An 18,366-nucleotide genomic window follows, 5' to 3' on the forward strand; every position below is an offset into this window, starting at 1 on the left:
AGAGCTTTTAAATTTTTGACCTCAACTAAAAATGATATGCAATAGTCTATGTTTGTGTATGTTTGAAATACATTCTATTCTCAGATTTCTAAATCCTCACATTCTAGTGATTTGGGGCCTAGGCTTAAGAGCAGATACACAGTTGGTTCCTGCATTATTGTGACTCATCCTTAAAGCCAGGTTGTTGCTGTCTTCTAGGAACTGCTGACTCTAGTTACCCATGGGATGGAGGACCTGGGAGGGATAGGAGTTAGGGTCTTTTAAAACTCTGGATCTAGGCATTTGTCTCTCCTTAAGCACCAGTCACAACTGGAGGTTGAAGGGCTGTGATTTCTGAAATGAACTGAAACTTCTGGAGTAAAAAGGCCAAATCTTTAAAAATTATAAGAAAACGGAAAGAATTCCAAGAATCTGTTACTTACGAAATCCAATTCTTCGCAGTGGAATCCCTCTAGGATTCAAATTTGGGCTTTGTCTTGATTTGCTTTACTCAGTTGTGCTTTTTTTTTTTTTTTTTTGCGGTACATGGGCCTCTCACTGCTGTGGCCTCTCCCAATGCGGAGCACAGGCTCTGGACGCGCAGGCTCAGCGGCCATGGCTCACAGGCCCAGCCGCTCCATGGCACGTGGGATCTTCCCGGACCGGGGCACAAACCCGTGTCCCCTGCATCGGCAGGCACCACTGCGCCACCAGGGAAGCCCCTCAGTTGTGCTTTGAATGAATACGTTTTGTTAAAAATTAAATTTTGTTTTAGTTCCAACATTAGTTGGAGTCGAATTTTGTGTAGCACAGTGCTTTTGCAGTAAGATTGATATGAAAAACTAAATGCTATGTGGATTTTATAGTCAGGTTAAAATGGTCGAGGAGGTACCTACTATAAGTATTACATTATGTGTTCATCATCGTATTTCTTTTCTATTCCCATCTACAGAACACCTACCCAGGTTGTGGTTTTAGAACAGCCAAAGCTCACTAATGTTGATTAGTCCTAATCTCCACACTGGGCCCCATATGTGAAACTTGTTTAAATTTTGGTAAATTGGAGAATGTTGGTTGTTACTACACTGAAGCATTTTGAGTGAGTACAGCTCTGTTACAAAGGGGGAATAAGACTATAAAGGGAATTAAACATGTGAGTCCTCCTTTAAATGGTGCTTTTTGTAACCTTTAGTGCTGCGATACAGAGCTGCTTTTCGGTATTTCACAAAGGAGTGGCATACAAGAATGAATTTTAAAGCTTTTCTCCAAATGTGATTTTTCACTGGACTCTGACATGTCTGAAAATTATGTGATATAACACATACAGAAATGTGAGGGTTTTTTTCCCGTAAAACTGTTGAATAAAAGTATTATACAGCAATAATATTTGAGTTCTTCATTGATTGCTGATTATATTATCAAGACCTATCTACTCAGTTAGCCTCAGGATCTAAAGAATGTAAATTGCCACACAGATACTTTTGAATAAAGAGAAAAGTAATAGGTATATGGGACACATGGTGTCATCCCTCCATCTGCCACCTTTTCTCTTCTTTTTGTTCCAGGCTCTGCCAACATTAACTAGAGGAATGCAAACTCTGGTTTGATTTTTAGCACTTTCTGTAAACTGCACACTTAGCCATCATCCTGTGCTGGATTAGCTGAGATCCTAGTCTAATGAGTTTCAACGCTGGCTGACATTAATACTACCTATACAGATTCTATAAAAATATTGCTGCCCAGTCTACTACCTCCACCCCAATTAAATGAAAATCTCTGCTATGGGATCCAGGTATCTATATTTTTTAAGCTCCCCAGGTGATTCTAACATATATCCAGAGATATATATATCCATTATCCTGGAACTTCCCTACTCATTCTTTCTCTGTCAGATATGTACTTGAAAGCAGGTTATATACTTCATTCTGACAGCAATCACTTCCCTCAGATGTCTTTGTTCAGGGCCATGATTATAATATCCTTTTTATTTTCCATCCCTTTATTTCATGGGGTTTTTACTTAGCTGGTCTCTGGACTTTTCTTCAGATAACACAACAAGGCTACCCTGTATTTGCTGCTGTAAAGATTCAACTGAGTTAAATTTCCTCAAGGGAGAGAAGGGAATGACACTGTGGGAGTGACTAGAGGGTGAGAAGAATAGAGGGAGTTGAAGAGAGAAGTGGAGATGTAAAGTAGAAGGACAGGTAATGAAGACATGTGATAGTAGATATGGGCCAAAACAGCCTCAAAGCTCAACAGCAGGTCAAAAGACTGCCTGCAGACCAGAGGTAGAGAGTGGTAGGTGTAACGTGGACTCAGGCACTAACAGAATGGTCTCCTGAACATCATGTACCCTGGTCACTGAAACAATAAAATGGCACCAGAATTCTGTCAAGACCCACACTTGCACTGACATATGCTTCCCAAAGTGCTTCCTTCTGGCCCAGTTGATCTGGGGTCTTTTGTTGTATCCCTTACAAACTCCTCCCCTGCATTGACAATTACCCATGACACAGGTGCTTGGGAGACATTGTGAGTCTCTCCGCTGCCCTATTTGGTCACTATTCATCCAGCAGCACATATGCAGATCTGGAGTACCACCTCCCTTTCCCTAACCCGTTCCCTGGCTCCAGGGTACTTACAGATGAACTTCTCTGTGCTCTTTTACCAGTAAGAATTCTTCAGGCACTCAGTCATATGCTGAAGGAGACTCCTGTCTTGAGAGTATTCTCTTCATTGACTTTCTAGGGAGGAGGGCAAGGTTCTTTGTCAGAAGGCCATATGCTATATGATATTTTAAAACCCAAAGTAGTTTTTCACCAAATTCTCAACTACTCCAAAACTAATTTCCCTTCACTACAACTTCCAAAGCCCTCCTGCTAGTGATAGCTTAGGATGAGAACATCAGGTGAGAAGTCTCAACACCTGAAAGAGCCACAAAGATTACTGCAGACCTGTATACCTGGATCTTAGGGGTAAAAGTCTTAACTCCAGGCCAACTGATCCTCAAAACTATGATGACAGACCTAACTTAGTTCTTGTTTTCAGGGATCTTTGTCATCGATTATAGTAGTCTGGGTCACAGTTACAAGTTACATTTTGGGATTGGGTAGTGGAATGGGTGTTACATTCAACAGGGTCTCAGAAAATATTTCTGAGAGTCAGGGGACAGACTGGAGATATTTTGAATGTTCGGGGTCTTTTGTTGTATCCACAAATGGAAACATTTGTGGCAACCTGAAGATGGTGTTTCTTTTTCTCCCCCAGTTAGCAGAGCTGGTTCCTGTAGGTTGTCTGGGAGAATGACCTAGAGTCAGGATATCTGAGGAGAGTAAAGGAATTTGACAATCCAGGGATCTACCTGATCAAGAGCCAGTCTGAGCACAGAATGGATTCTGAGAGTGGCATCTTATTTTTAGATGTAACAAAGAACTGTGGCTGCAGCCAGGACTAAATTATCTAATGTTCAGGAGGGAAAGCAGAACTGCCCAAGGTGAACTGAGATCACTAGCCATCTTATTCCCTGTAGCTATTTGCTGATTCTGGGCATGGGCTGAGGACTGAGCTTTGCCCAGGCAGAGGGTATCTGATGGGGGTAAAGTGAAACCAACAAAGCTCTTAGTGGGTATGTGGTGATAGAGGGATGAGTTGAAAACTTGAAGGGCATCAGATGCACAGCTAGTTTTCCCTAAAGGATACTTACTGAAGTCTGGACTGCATGGAAGGCTTAAGAGCTAGCATGAGAGCTTATAAAAAGCAGAGTGAAACGTCCCAAAGTCTCCTGGTTCTGAGGTAGTAAAGACTAACTAGAGAAAAGGGGCTTGATTGAAGCACATGGTCCCAAGACATTGTCAAGTATTGGACTAATGTGGGATGGGACACAAAAGAACTATACTAAAAATTCTTGAAAGGTCAGATGGTTCCCAAATAATTGCATGCCAAGACAAAACTCAAGAATACCTATAGGAGTACAAAAATATCCAGCACTCAACAATGTAAACAGTCACAATATTTGACATCCAATCAAAAATTACCAGGAGACTTCTGTTTCTGGTCAAAATAGAATAACAGGGACTAGATTTATCCTCACATCTAAAACAACCAAAGATCCAGACAAAATATATTAAATAATGGTTTTTAGACATTCAAAAACAAGCAGTGAAGGACAGTAATCCCTGAAATACAGGAAACAAATGAAGTGAGCCCTTTAATTGCCCAGGCTGAATACCTTGAGAATTTCCAGCCTGGTAAGTCTGCAAAGACCAACAATGCAGAATGCACGGGGTAGAGTACCAAGGAGGAGAAAGCTGCACAGAGATAGAGCTTAATAGACCCAATGCTAATCTCTTCCAGAAACACCCTCACAGACACACAGAAATAATGTTTTGCCACCTATCTGAGCATCCTATTTGGGCAAGTCAAGTTGACACATAAAATAAACCATCACAACATAATAACATGGTTAAATCTCAAAAACATTAGGCTGAGCAAAAGAAGCCAACAGAAAAGAACATATACCATATGATCCAGAAATCAGATCAGTGATTATCTAGGGATGGAGGTATCAATGGTAGGGATAGGAAAGAGGGATAGATTACGAAAGAGCAGGAGGAAACTCTGGGGGATGACGGTTATATTCATTATCATGAGTGTGGTGATGCCTCACAGATCAAGTGTGCACTTTAAATATGTGTAGTTAATTATACGTCAATAAATCAAAAAATGTTAAGAATTTTAAAATGACGGTGAAATAACTATGTTTTTAGACAAACAAAAACTGAGAAGACTCACCAGCAAAGGATATTACAAACATACTAAAACTACTCTTTGCGGTACGCGGGCCTCTCACTGCCGTGGCCTCTCGCGTTGCGGAGCACAGGCTCCGGACGCGCAGGTTCAGCGGCCATGGCTCACGGGCCTGTGGGATCTTCCCGGGCCGGGGCACGAACCCGTGTCCCCTGCATCGGCAGGCGGACTCTCAACCACTGTGCCACCAGGGAAGCTCTAAAACTACTTTTTATGAAAGAATGAAAATAATCCTAGTTGGAATTCTAGCAGTATTGTGAAAGTAATCATTTGTATAAAAATATACTAAATAAAAAATGTTGCATGTTGATATTTCTAAGGTAAACTCTTAAAGAATGGTAAGGTAAGTTAAGAGGAGAAAATGTAATAACATAAAATATTTGTCTAATCAAAAAGAAAGCAAAGAAGGAGGGGAAAGTGGAACATAAAACATATGGTAAATATAGAAACCAAGTAATAAAGTGGTAGACATATACCCAGCTATAATAGTAATTATATTAAATTTCAATGAACTAAAAGATTAAGATTGCCAGACTAGGTAAGAGAAAACACTGTCCTTGAGAACATAAAGAATTTTGTTTAATTTGAAGGCTATTCTGTAAGAAAGTAACTTCACATATGTGCTCAGGAAGAGATAGAGGGGGTGTCATAGAGTACATAATTTTCCTGGAAACATTCTCAACCTCTGTAGTAGAAATTGTTTTGTTTTGTTTTCTTGTTTAGAGACCTTTAAAATTGTTATAATAGCCATCCTAATGAGTGTGAAGTGAAACCTCATTGTGGTTTTAATTTGCATTGCCCTGATGATCAGTCATGTTGACATCTTTTCACATGCTTATTGGCCATTTGTGTATCTTCTTTGAAGAAATGTCCATTCAAGTCCTTTGCTCATTTTTAAATTGGGTTGTATGTTTTTTGTTGTTGAGTTTTAAGAGTTCTCTATATTTCCTGGATATTAATCCCATATCAGATATATGATTTGCAAATATTTTCTCCTTTTCTGTGGGTTGCCTTTTTACTCTGATGATAGAAGTCCTTTGATGCACAAAAATTTTTCATTTTGATAAAGTCCAATTTACCTATTTTTTTCTTTTGTTGCCTGTGCCTTTGATGTTATAGCCAAGAAATCATTGCCAAATCCAATGTCATGAAGCTTTCCCCCTGTTTTGTTCTAAGAGTTTTATGGTTTTAGCTCTTACATTTAGGTCTTTGATCAATTTTGAGTTAATTTTTGGATATGGTGTTAAATAAGAGTTCAGCTTTATTCCAGTGCTGGTGGATATCCATTTCCCCCAGCACTCTTTGTTGAAAAGACTGTCCTTTCATCCATTGAATGGTCTTGGCACCCTTGTCAAAAATCATTTGACCATATATGTAAGAGTTTATTTCTGGTCTCTATTCTATTCCATTGGTCTATATGTCTGTCTTTATGCCAATACCACACTTTTTGATTACTGTAACTTTGTAGTAGGTTTTGAAATCAGGAAATATGAGTTTTCCAACTTTGTTCTTCATTTTCAAAATTGTTTTGCATATTCAGGATCTCTTGAAGTTCCATATGAATTTTAAGGTGGATTTTTCTATTTTTGTGAAAAAAGTTGGGATTTTGATAGGGAATGCATTGGATCTGCAGATCATTTGGGGCAGTATGGACATCTTAGCAATATTAAATCTTCTAATCCATGAACATTGACCAACTTTCCATTTATTTTTGTCTTTTTAAAATTCTTTCAGCAATGTTTTGTAATTTCATTGTACAAGTCTTTCGTCTCCTTGGTTAATTTCCAAGTACTTAATTCTTTTTGAGGCAAATGGAATTGTTTTATTAATTTCTTTTTTTAGTAGTTCATTGTTAGGGTATAGAAACACAACTGATTTTTGTAATCAAAACTTGCAAAACTGGAAAAATGAAGGACAATAACCTAATTTTATAGATGAAGAAACTGAGACTTACAAAGATTAAGAAACTTGCTAGAGCTCCCACAGCTTTTTGGTGGCAGAGGTACCTTTATAAATCTGGGAACCTCAAGACTTCCAGGTTAGTGCTCTTTGCACTGTGCCATACAGCTTCATATTACAATGTCAGAGTGGAATAAACAGTGATTTTCTCACTTTTAAGATGAAAAAAATCAGAAGATTCCTGCCCAGGAAAAATATATTCTCATGGATTCCCTGGGTCTATTTTTTATGCCCAGTCAGCTTTCAATCCCTAGTTGATGAAACTAGATGAAGGAACACGTAAATAATAATTACCACTCATTACAATTACAATATATTTAGTAATTATCTATATAATGTTTGGCTGTTAGAAGACAATCTTTGTGTGTGTAGGACCTGTCTTGTTCCCCCCATGTCCTTACAAGTCCCTGCCACATAGAATAGTCAATAAATACTTGTTGAATGAATGAATAAAAGTCATTATAAACTTTTATTTTATTAACAGCTAATTTTTACCAATATTCCTTAGTTCCAAGTGTATTCCTCACAAAATCCTTTACTGGGGCTGGATTGAAGAAATAAAACCATGGATTTGGAAAAGATATTATTGGATTTGAATACCAGATCTACCACTAACTAAATATGCAATAGTAGACAATTTATTTAATCTCTTTGAGCCTCATTATCCCATTTTAAAAAATAGAGAATATAACATTATGTATAGATCTTTTGGATGATTTTAAATATGTGTGTGTGTGTGTATGTATGGGGGTGTGTGTGTGTGTGTGTGTGTGTGGCTAGACAGACAGACAGACAAACAGACAAACTACTAAGTTCAGTGTCTAAGAAGTCACTCAATTAATATGAATTCCTTTTTCTCCAATCCTTGGTGCACAGGCTGCAGACCTAGGGATCATTTACACCAAAATCACATGAGGAACTTGTTAATACTCTCTGGGCATAGGGATAGGGCACAGGACGCTTCTTTCTTCCACAAATTTCCTAGGTCATTCTTATACAACCACTGAAGAAGCAAAGTAAATACATAGTTCAAAATCTGAAGAATTATCTCCTGGATGACCAGTGATAAGCTCAGCCCCTAAATTAGGTTTCTCAGGATTCTACAGTCTCAGAACAGGAAGCTTAGTGACTGGTGTGTCATCAAGGAAAAATGCTTTGAAACATGGGAAAGGGGAACAGAATAACTAGGACAGAGTTTCTCAATAAGAAGGAAGAAATGAAAGGTGTTGAAACAACATCAGGGTGAAGGAGGGAGAGAAAGAGGCACGTGTATTGTTTGAGAAAAGATATTCGAAAAAAGCCCACTATTTTTAAGACATAGACTATAAAAAGCAAAGCTCAATGATAACTCCTTGACAGGTAAGGCTGTGCATTGGGGAGATTCTATATTTTGTATTATCAGATATCCTCAAGACTGTGAGAAAAATTAAATTGGTGTTTTAGGTCAGTAATTGTGGGAAATAAAGAAAATAATCCATCATAATATATTCATATGGTTCAATTGTAGTTTTAATGTGGGAACAAAGCTGCATTTTACTTGTCCAAAATATCACACACCTAAATTTTTTTAGAACTTAAGCCAGGCGAGCTATTTTGCGATGATTCAGGATAAAAGGACTGGCATTAAGAATGATGACATGGGAAACTGGTTCAATAGGGCGGAGTAGAAGGATGTGTGCTCACTCCCTCCTGCGAGAGCACACAGGAATCACAACTAACTCCTGAACAGTCATCGACAGGAAGACACTGGAACTCACCAAAATAGATACCCACATTGAAAGACAAAGGAGAAGCCACAATGAGACAGTACGAGGGGCAAAATCACAATAAAATCATATTCCATAACTGCTGGGTGGGTGACTCACAAACCAGAGAACACTTATATCACAGAAGTCCACCCACTGGAGTGAAGGTTCTGAGCCCTACATCAGGCTTTCCAACCTGGGGGTCCGTCAACAGGAGGAGGAATTCCTAGAGAATCAGACTTTGAAGGCTAGTGGGATTTGATTGCAGAACTTGACAGGACTGGGGGAAACAGAGACTCCACCCTTGGAAGGAACACACAAAGTAGTGTGTGCATCGGGACCCAGGGGAAGGAGCAGTGACTGCATAGGAGACTGAACCAGACCTACTTGCTAGTATTGGAGGGTCTCCTGCAGAGGCAGGGGTTGGCTGTGTCTCACCATGAGGACAAGGACACTGGCATCAGAAGTTCTAGGAAGTACTCCTTGGCGTGAGCCCTCCCAGAGTCTGCTATTAGGCCCACCAAAGAGCCGGGTAGGCTCCAGTATTGGGCCGCCTCAGGCCAAAGAACCAACAGGGAGGGAACCCAGCCCCACCCATCAGCAGACAAGCAGATTAAAGTTTTACTGAGCTCTGCCCACCAGAGCAACACCCAGCTCTATCAACCACCAGTCCCTCCCATCAGGAAACTTGTACAAGCCTCTTAGATAGCCTCATCCACCAGAGGGCAGACAGCAGAAGCAAGAAGAACTACAGTCCTGCAGCTGTGGAACAAAAACCACATTCACAGAAAGATAAACAAGATGAAAAGGCAGAAGGCTATGTACCAGATGAAGGAACAAGATAAAACCCCAGAAAAACAATTAAATGAATTGGAGATAGGCAATCTTCCAGAAAAAGAATTGGGAATAATGAAGATGATCCAGGACCTTGGGGGAAAAAAATGGAGGCAAAGATCAAGAATATGCAAGAAATGTTTAACAAAGACCTAGAAGAATTAAAGAACAAATAAAGATGAACAATACAATAACTCAAATGAAAAATACACTAGAAGGAATCAATAGCAGAATAACTGAGGCAGAAGAATGGGTAAGTGATCAGGAAGACAGAATGGTGGAATTCACTGCCACGGAACAGAATAAAGAAAAAAGAATGAAAAGAAATGAGGACAGCCTAAGAGACCTCTGGGACAACATTAAATGCAACAACATTTACATTATAGGAGTCCCAGAAGGAGAAGAGAGAGAGAAAGGACCTGAGAAAATATTTGAAGAGATTACAGTCAAAAACTTCCCTAACATGGGAAGGGAAATAGCCACCCAAGTCCAGGAAGGACAAAGAGTCCCCAGCAGGATAAACCCAAGGAGAAACACACCAAGACACATAGTAATCAAATTGACAAAAATTAAAGACAAAGAAAAATTATTGAAAGCAACAAGGGAAAAAAGACAAATAACATACAAGGGAAATCCCATAAGGTTAACAGCTGATTTCTCAGCAGAAACTCTACAAGCCAGAAGGGAGTGGCATGATATATTTAAAGTGATGAAAGGGAAGGACCTACCACCAAGATTACTCTACCTGGCAAGGTTCACATTCAGATTTGATGGAGAAATCAAAAGCTTTACAGACAAGCAAAAGCTAAGAGAATTCAGCACCACCAAACCAGCTCTACAACAAATGCTAAAGGAACTTCTCTAAGTGGGAACCACAAGAGAAGAAAAGGACCTATAAAATAAGCCCATAACAATTAAGAACATGGTAATAGGAACATACATATCGATAATTATCTTAAACATGAAAGGATTAAATGCTCCACCCAAAAGACACAGGCTCACTGAATGGATACAAAAACAAGACCCATATATATGCTGTCTACAAGAGACCCACTTCAGACCTAGGGACACATACAGACTGAAAGTGAGGGGATGGAAATGATATTCCATGCAAATGGAAATCAAAAGAAAGCTGGAGTAGCAATACTTATATCAGATAAAATAGACTTCAAAATAAAGAGTGTTACCAGAGACAAGGAAGAACACTACAAAATGATCACGGGATCAATCCAAGAAGAAGATATAACAATTGTAAATATTTATGCACCCAACATAGGAGCACCTCAATACATATGGTAACTGCTAACAGCTATAAAAGAGGAAATCGATAAGCTCAAAATGGATTAAAGACCTAAATGTAAGGCCAGAAACTATCAAATTCTTAGAGGAAAACATAGGCAGAACACTCTATGACATAAATCACAGCAAGGTCCTTTTTGACCCACCTCCTAGAGAAATGGAAATAAAAACAAGAGTAAACAAATGGGACCTAATGAAACTTAAAAGCTTTTGCGCAGCAAGGAAACCATAAAGAAGACCAAAAGACAACCCTCAGAATGGGAAAAAATATTTGCAAATGAAGCAACTGACAAAAGATTAATCTCCAAAATTTATAAGCAGCTCATGCAGCTCAATAACAAAAAAACAAACAACCCAATCCAAAACTGGGCAGAAGACCTAAATAGACATTTCTCCAAAGAAGATATACAGAGTGCCGACAAACACATGAAAGAATGCTCAACATCACTAATCATGAGAGAAATGCAAATCAAAACTACAATGAGATATCATCTCACACCAGTCAGAATGGCCATCATCAAAAAATCTAGAAACAATAAATGCTGGAGAGGGTGTGGAGAAAAGGGAACCCTCTTACACTGTTGGTGGGAATGTAAATTGATACAGCCACTGTGGAGAACAGTATGGAGGTTCCTTAAAAAGCTACAAATAGAACTACCATATGACCCAGCAATCCCACTACTGGGCATATACCCTGAGAAAACCATAATTCAAAAAGAGTCATGTACCAAAATGTTCATTGCAGCTCTATTTACAATAGCCCGGAGATGGAAACAACCTAAGTGTCCATCATCGGATGAATGGATAAAGAAGATGTGGCACATATATACAATGGAATATTACTCAGCCATAAAAAGAGAGGAAATTGAGCTATTTGTAATGAGGTGGATAGACCTAGAGTCTGTCATACAGAGTGAAGTAAGTCAGAAAGAGAGAGACAAATACCGTATGCTAACACATATATATGGAATTTAAAAAAAAAAATGTCATGAAAAACCTAGGGGTGAAACAGGAATAAAGACACAGACTTACTAGAGAATGGACTTGAGGTTATGGGGAGGGGGAAGGGTAAACGGTGACAAAGCGATAAAGAGGCATGGACATATATACACTACCAAACGTAAGGTAAATAGCTAGTGGGAAGCAGCCGCATAGCACAGGGAGATCAGCTCGGTGCTTTGTGACCGCCTGGAGGGGTGGGATAGGGAGGGTGGGAGGGAGGGAGACGCAAGCGGGAAGAGATATGGGAATATATGTATGTATATAACTGATTCATTTTGTTGTGAAGCTGAAGCTAACATACCATTGTAAAGCAATTATACTCCAATAAAGATGTTAAAAAAAAAAAAATAAAGACATGCCAAAACTCAAAAAAAAAAAAAAAAGAGGAAATCGACAGTAACACAATAGTAGTGGGGGACTTTAACACCTCACTTACACCAATGGACAGATCATACAAACAGAAAATTAATAAGAAAACACAAGCTTTAAATGACACAATAGACCAGCTAGATTTAATTGATATTTATAGGACATTCCATCCAAAAGCAGCAGATTGCACTTTCTTCTCAAGTGCACATGGAACATTCTCCAGGATAGATCACATCTTCGGTCACAGATCAAACCTCAGTAAATTTAAGAAAATTGAAATCATATTAAGCATCTTTTCTGACCACAGCGCTATGAGATTAGAAATCAATTACAGGGAAAAAAATGTAAAAAAGTAAACACATGGAGGTTAAACTATAAGTTACTAAATAAAAAAGAGATCACTGGAAAAATCGAAGAGGAAATCAAAAAATACCTAGAGACAAATTACAATGAAAACACAACAATCCAAAACCTATGGGATGCAGCAAAAGCAGTTCTAAGAGGAAAATTTATAGCAATACAAGCCTACTTCAAGAAACAAGAAAAGTCTCAAATAAACAACCTAAACTTACACCTAAAGGAACTAGAGAAAGAAGAACAAATTGACAAGATTCGACACCCATTTATGATAAAAACTCTCCAGAAAGTGGGCATAGAGGGAACCTACCTCAACATAATAAAGGCCATATATTACAAACCCACAGCAAACATCATTCTCAATGGTGAAAAACTGAAAGCATTTCCTCTAAGAGCAGGAACAAGACAAGGATGTCCACTCTCACCACTATTAATCAACATAGTTTTGAAAGTCCTAGCCATGGCAATTAGAGAAGAAAAAGAAATAAAAGCAGTACAAATTGGAAAAGAAGAAGTAAAACTGTCACTATTTGCAGATGACATGATACTATACATAGAGAATCCTAAAGATGCTACCAGAAAACTACTAGAGCTAATCAATGAATCTGGTAAAGTTGCAGGATACAAAATTAATGCACAGAAATCTCTTGCATTCCTATACGCTAATGATGAAAAATCTGGAAGAGAAATTAAGGAAACACTCACATTTACCATTGCAACAAAAAGAATAAAATACCTAAGAATAAACCTACCTAGGGAGACAAAAGACCTGTATGCAGAAAACTATAAGACACTGATGAAAGAAATTAAAGATGATACCAACAGATGGAGAGATATACCATATTCTTGGATTGGAAGAATCAATATTGTGAAAATGACTCTACTACCCAAAGCAATCTACAGTTTCAGTGCAATCCGTATCAAATTACCAATGGCATTTTTTACAGAACTAGAACAAAATAATCTTAAAATTTGTATGGAGACACAAAAGACCCCAAATAGCCAAAGCAGTCTTGAGGGAAAAAAATGGAGCTGGAGGAATCAGACTCCCTGACTTCAGATAATGCTATAAAGCTACAGTAATCTAATCAATATGGTACCGGCACAAAAACAGAAATATAGATCAATGGAACAAGATAGAAAGCCCAGAGATAAACCCATGCACCTATGGTCAACTAATCTATGACAAAGGAGGCAAGGATATACAATGGAGAAAAGACAGTCTCTTCCATAAGTGGTGCTGGGAAAATTGGACAGCTACATGTAAAAGAATGAAATTAGAACACTCCCTAACATCATACACAAAAATAAACTCAAAATGGATTAGAGACCTAAATGTAAGACTGGACACTATAAAACTCTTAGAAGAAAACATAGGAAGAACACTCTTTGACATAAATCACAGCAAGGATCTTTTTTGATCCACCTCCTAGAGTAACGGAAATAAAAACAAAAATAAACAAATGGGACCTAATGATACTTAAAAGCTTTTGCACAGCAAAGGAAACCATAAACAAGACGAAAAGACAACCCTCAGAATGGGAGAAAATAATTGCAAATGAATCAACGGACAAAGGATTAATCTCTAAAATATATAAACAGCTCATGCAGCTCAATATTAAAAAAAGAAAGAACCCAATCCAAAAATGGGCAGAAGACCTAAATAGACATTTCTCCAAAGAAGACATACAGATGGCCAAGAAGCACATGAAAATCTGCTCAAAATCACTAATTATTAGAGAAACGCAAATCAAAACTACAATGAGGTATCACCTCACACCAGTTAGAATGGGCAGTATCAGAATATCTACAAACAACAAATGCTGGAGAGGGTGTGGAGAAAAGCGAACCCTCTTGCACTGCTGGTGGGAATGTAAATTGATACAGCCACTATGGAGAACAGTATGGAGGTTCCTTAAAAAAATAAAAATAGAATTACCATATGACCCAGCAATCCCACTACTGGGCAGATACCCAGAGAAAACCATAACTCAAAAAGACACATGAACCCCAATGTTCATTGCAGTACTATTTACAATAGCCAGGTCGTGGAAGCAACCTAAATGCCCATCGACAGACGAATGGATAAAGAAGATGTGGTACATATATACTATGGAATATTGCTCAGCCATAAAAATGAACGCAATTGGGTCATTTGTAGAGACGTGGATGGATCTAGAGACTGTCACACAGAGTGAAGTAAGTCAGAAAGAGAATAAAAATATTGTATATTAATGCATATATGTGGAAGCTAGAAAAATGGTACAGATGAACCGGTTTGCAGGGCAGAAAGAGAAACACAGATGTAGAGAACAAACCTATGGACACCAACAGGGGAAAGTGGCGGGGGGGTAGCGGTGGTGTGGTGTGATGAATTGGGAGATTGTGATTGACATGTATACACTAATATGTATAAAATGGATAACTAATAAGAACCTGCTGTATAAAAAAATAAAATTCAAAAAAAAAGAATGATGACATGAAAAACAAAATAATCACAAGATTATAATTTTAAAAATTCTCCAGGGAAAGTGCACAGCTGCCTTTAGATCCTGGAAAGATGACAAAGGTCTTATCTTTTAGAAGATTTGAACTTTAGGAAGAAGATGTGAGAAATGAGAAAAAGGAAAGAACAAATTTCCTGAAATAGTGGTCAAATGGTAAAAGTTTAAGAGTTAATTAGTGAATATGCTTCTATGGTTGGAGATGGTAGTTGGATAATATGTGAATAGGTAATGATTGCAGCCCTAGGCTATGGTAAGTATGCCTTGGCATTGTTTTGCCTTCAGGAGTTGAAGTTTCCTGGCAGTCACAGAGTCAAGTGATGCCATGGAAAGATATAATGATGTTATATAGCTATGTGACCCAATTTTACAAAAGATCCAGCTGATACTTCTATAAGAAAACATAAAATTGAAGTTCAAACACCCTGGGGAAATGTGAAAGCTGTTCAGAATTAACATGAATGAGTATTTAGAAGAATCTGGGTTGGGGATGAAGAAGCATAGCGTAAACTTGTAGAACTACACATCAATGAACACAATTATGCAAAGAAGCCTTTAGTTTAGAGGAGCTTATGGTGACAAATCCACACAACACATCCTGTCAGATCTAGCGATGCTGTCAGCAGGAAGCTGAAATTAAATATAACCAAGGTAGACTTGAAAATCTTGACTTTTCAACAAAATATGTTGACAGGCATTGAAACTGTTCAACAGAAATATAAGAGCTTTATTTGGGCTTAAGTGTATGCAAGTCATATTGCTTCGATCCAAAAGCAAAAACAAGAATGGTAAAGAAGAACATGAAATATGTTCATTGGGAAGATAGTCAAATAACAGGTTGAAAATAAGAAGGAAACCAAATATTCTCTTTCACCAGTTGAAGACATGTCAGAAATATCGTGAATCACTGTCTAAGTTTAAGTCAAGTTCTTGCATGTTAGATTTCACAACTGCTCAGTTGAATTTATTGGCTTGTAACTTACTAAATGCATAAAGCTATTTATAGTAAATCTGTGCAAATAAGACAGTTGTATGTGGGTGGAGAGGGGGGAGGAGGAGGGAGAGGGAGAGAGAGAGAGATTGAACACCATTTTACCTGCGTACCCCCAATCATGAATGCTGTCAAACTCCCTATGTTAGCAAGGAAGACATAACTTAATGGCTTAATTGGTACAAGTCTCAGGGTAATCAATGATTAAATTCTAATTAATTCATTTTGTGTATATTTCTATAGACAACTGCACTCTTAGCCATACTGAGATTTTTGGTTATAATATAGAATTATCCAGAGCCATTCAGTCTTTTCATACACAGTGATTTTTGCTTTTCCCTTATGCAATGTCCCTCCTACAAACTACAGATTAGAAAGAAATTGAGGCTTCTGAAAGAAACATCAAAAGAGCCTCAGTAAAAGACTGTATCTAGTCTTAACTGTTAATAGTACAGGAAATAGACTCATGGGTACAGCTTCCAGTGTAAGCTAACATCATCACCTCAGACAGACATTTGTCAGACTGTGCAAGTGACTCCAACTTGTACAAGGATTCCTGCAAGGATTTCCAGGACTCTTTTACCCAGAAGCAGATGACTTTGTAAGGAAGTAGATTATTTACCCAAGATCAACAAAACATGAATTAATTACTGGGTCTAAATGTACCAAAAGAACTAATCAAATTGTGGTTAATATTCTCTTTAGTGTGCATATGAGAAAACCCCTTTTCTTTTTAATATACCTTGACTCCTCAGTTTAACAGGGTCTATTTGTACAAACTGAAATGAAACATTGTTTAAATGGTATTTCATGATACCTGAGTCTTTGGAATACTGAAAAGACATCCTGGGGAAGTCTTACTATAGACTGTAAGCCAATTAAACATCAAGAAAATCTAAGAATAATGACTCTATAGAAAATAATATGGGAAATTCCCTGGTGGTCCAGTGGTTGGGACTCCATGCTTCTACTGCAGGGGGGCACGGGTTCGATCCCTGGTCTGGGAACTAGGATCCCACATGCCACGTGGCACGGCCAAGAAAAAAAAAACATATGTGTTGATTGGCTTACAAAACTATTCAGCATAATGTAACAATGGTTAAACATAATGGAAAATCTTTTATTAAATTCCTTTATTTTTCATGATCTTGTAGTTACTTACAAATATTCAGTAAGAATCCTTATTCTTCCTACCAGAACATAATAATATATTATATTGTAATTACATTGTAATATATGACCATGCAACAGGTCTTGTTAAATTTGGTGTGCAAACTCACTTTAAGGCATAAGAGCCATACTTCACTTATAGAAATGATGCCTACAAAGTCCTTTCAGAAAAATGGTCTCTTATCTGGTATACGGCTTATGGAATCCCAGGCTTACAGATAATAAAAGATGTCCCTTTCTATAGGCCACAACATTGACAAGTATGGGGATCTTAGGGAAAGAGGACCCATACAGTTTTAGGTGCAGCAGATAAATCCTGGTAGAGGTAGTCTGGATAATTATTAGTTCTTGATCTCAGTAAAACTGGTAAGAGAATAAAATACTTCTTGCATTCCCTCCAAAATAAATTGCAACCCCAGAGGCTTTACAAGGCTTCCAGAAAGAAGTTAACTCATAGCCTTAGTATCTAATTATATTAACTATATGTTAAAAAGGATGTTTATGGGCATTAATCAACATTTCTTTTTACAGCTATGCAAATAAAACTTGTCAAATAAAATAAAAATTCAAAATAATTGTATTGAACCAGAAAATTACCAAGCACTTAGGTGAATGGAACCATGCCTTTCAGGTAGAAATTTGACTACAGAGAGGAACTAGGGTAGTAAAACTGACATTTTGCCCTTTCACCATTATGAATAAACATGAACACCATCTGCAGTCAACATCTAAAACCTGAGATAAACAAAAAACCTGTGGTCACCCAGTTTAGCTTTGGTCCCCCCCCGCAAAATGAAAACTTAATCATTTCTTGTAAACATGGACTCTAACAGACAACCTTATTTTTCCTTCCACACTTATTAACTGCTATTCTTCTATAAAATACAGCTTTCCCTCCTCCTTTTCTGTAAGTATAGCACATGGATTATACTATGTGTATACTACCTATATATTATATGGATTCCTCTCTCATTCAGTATGTAATAATATAATCATTATTCTTTTTGATGCTCCATTGGTCTCCAGGTTAAACAGGGGAACTTTTCAGGCTGGCTTCTGCCATCTTTTTTTTTTTTTTTTTTGCGGTTCGCAGGCCTCCCACTGCCGCGGCCTCTCCCACCGCGGAGCACAGGCTCCGAACACCCAGGCTCAGTGGCCATGGCCCACGGGCCCAGCCGCTCCGCGGCACGTGGGATCCTCCCGGACCGGGACACGAACCCATGTCCCCTACATCAGCAGGCAGACTCCCAACCACTGTGCCACCAGGGAAGCCCTGTGATCTTTTGACATGTCTGTACTAGTCTTTGGACACAACAAAATGTTGCAGGCTCACTTATACTTTTCTCCCCCA

At 38.2% G+C, this 18,366-nt stretch overlaps 1 pseudogene; it reads left to right on the plus strand.

The window, feature by feature from the left end:
* The first annotated feature begins 14,965 nt into the window (after positions 1-14,965).
* On the plus strand, positions 14,966-15,696 carry LOC132515468 (ER membrane protein complex subunit 2-like; annotated as a pseudogene).
* Positions 15,697-18,366: the final 2,670 nt, after the last annotated feature.

This window comes from Lagenorhynchus albirostris, chromosome 2 (assembly GCF_949774975.1).
Source record: "Lagenorhynchus albirostris chromosome 2, mLagAlb1.1, whole genome shotgun sequence".
NCBI lineage: Eukaryota > Metazoa > Chordata > Mammalia > Artiodactyla > Delphinidae > Lagenorhynchus > Lagenorhynchus albirostris.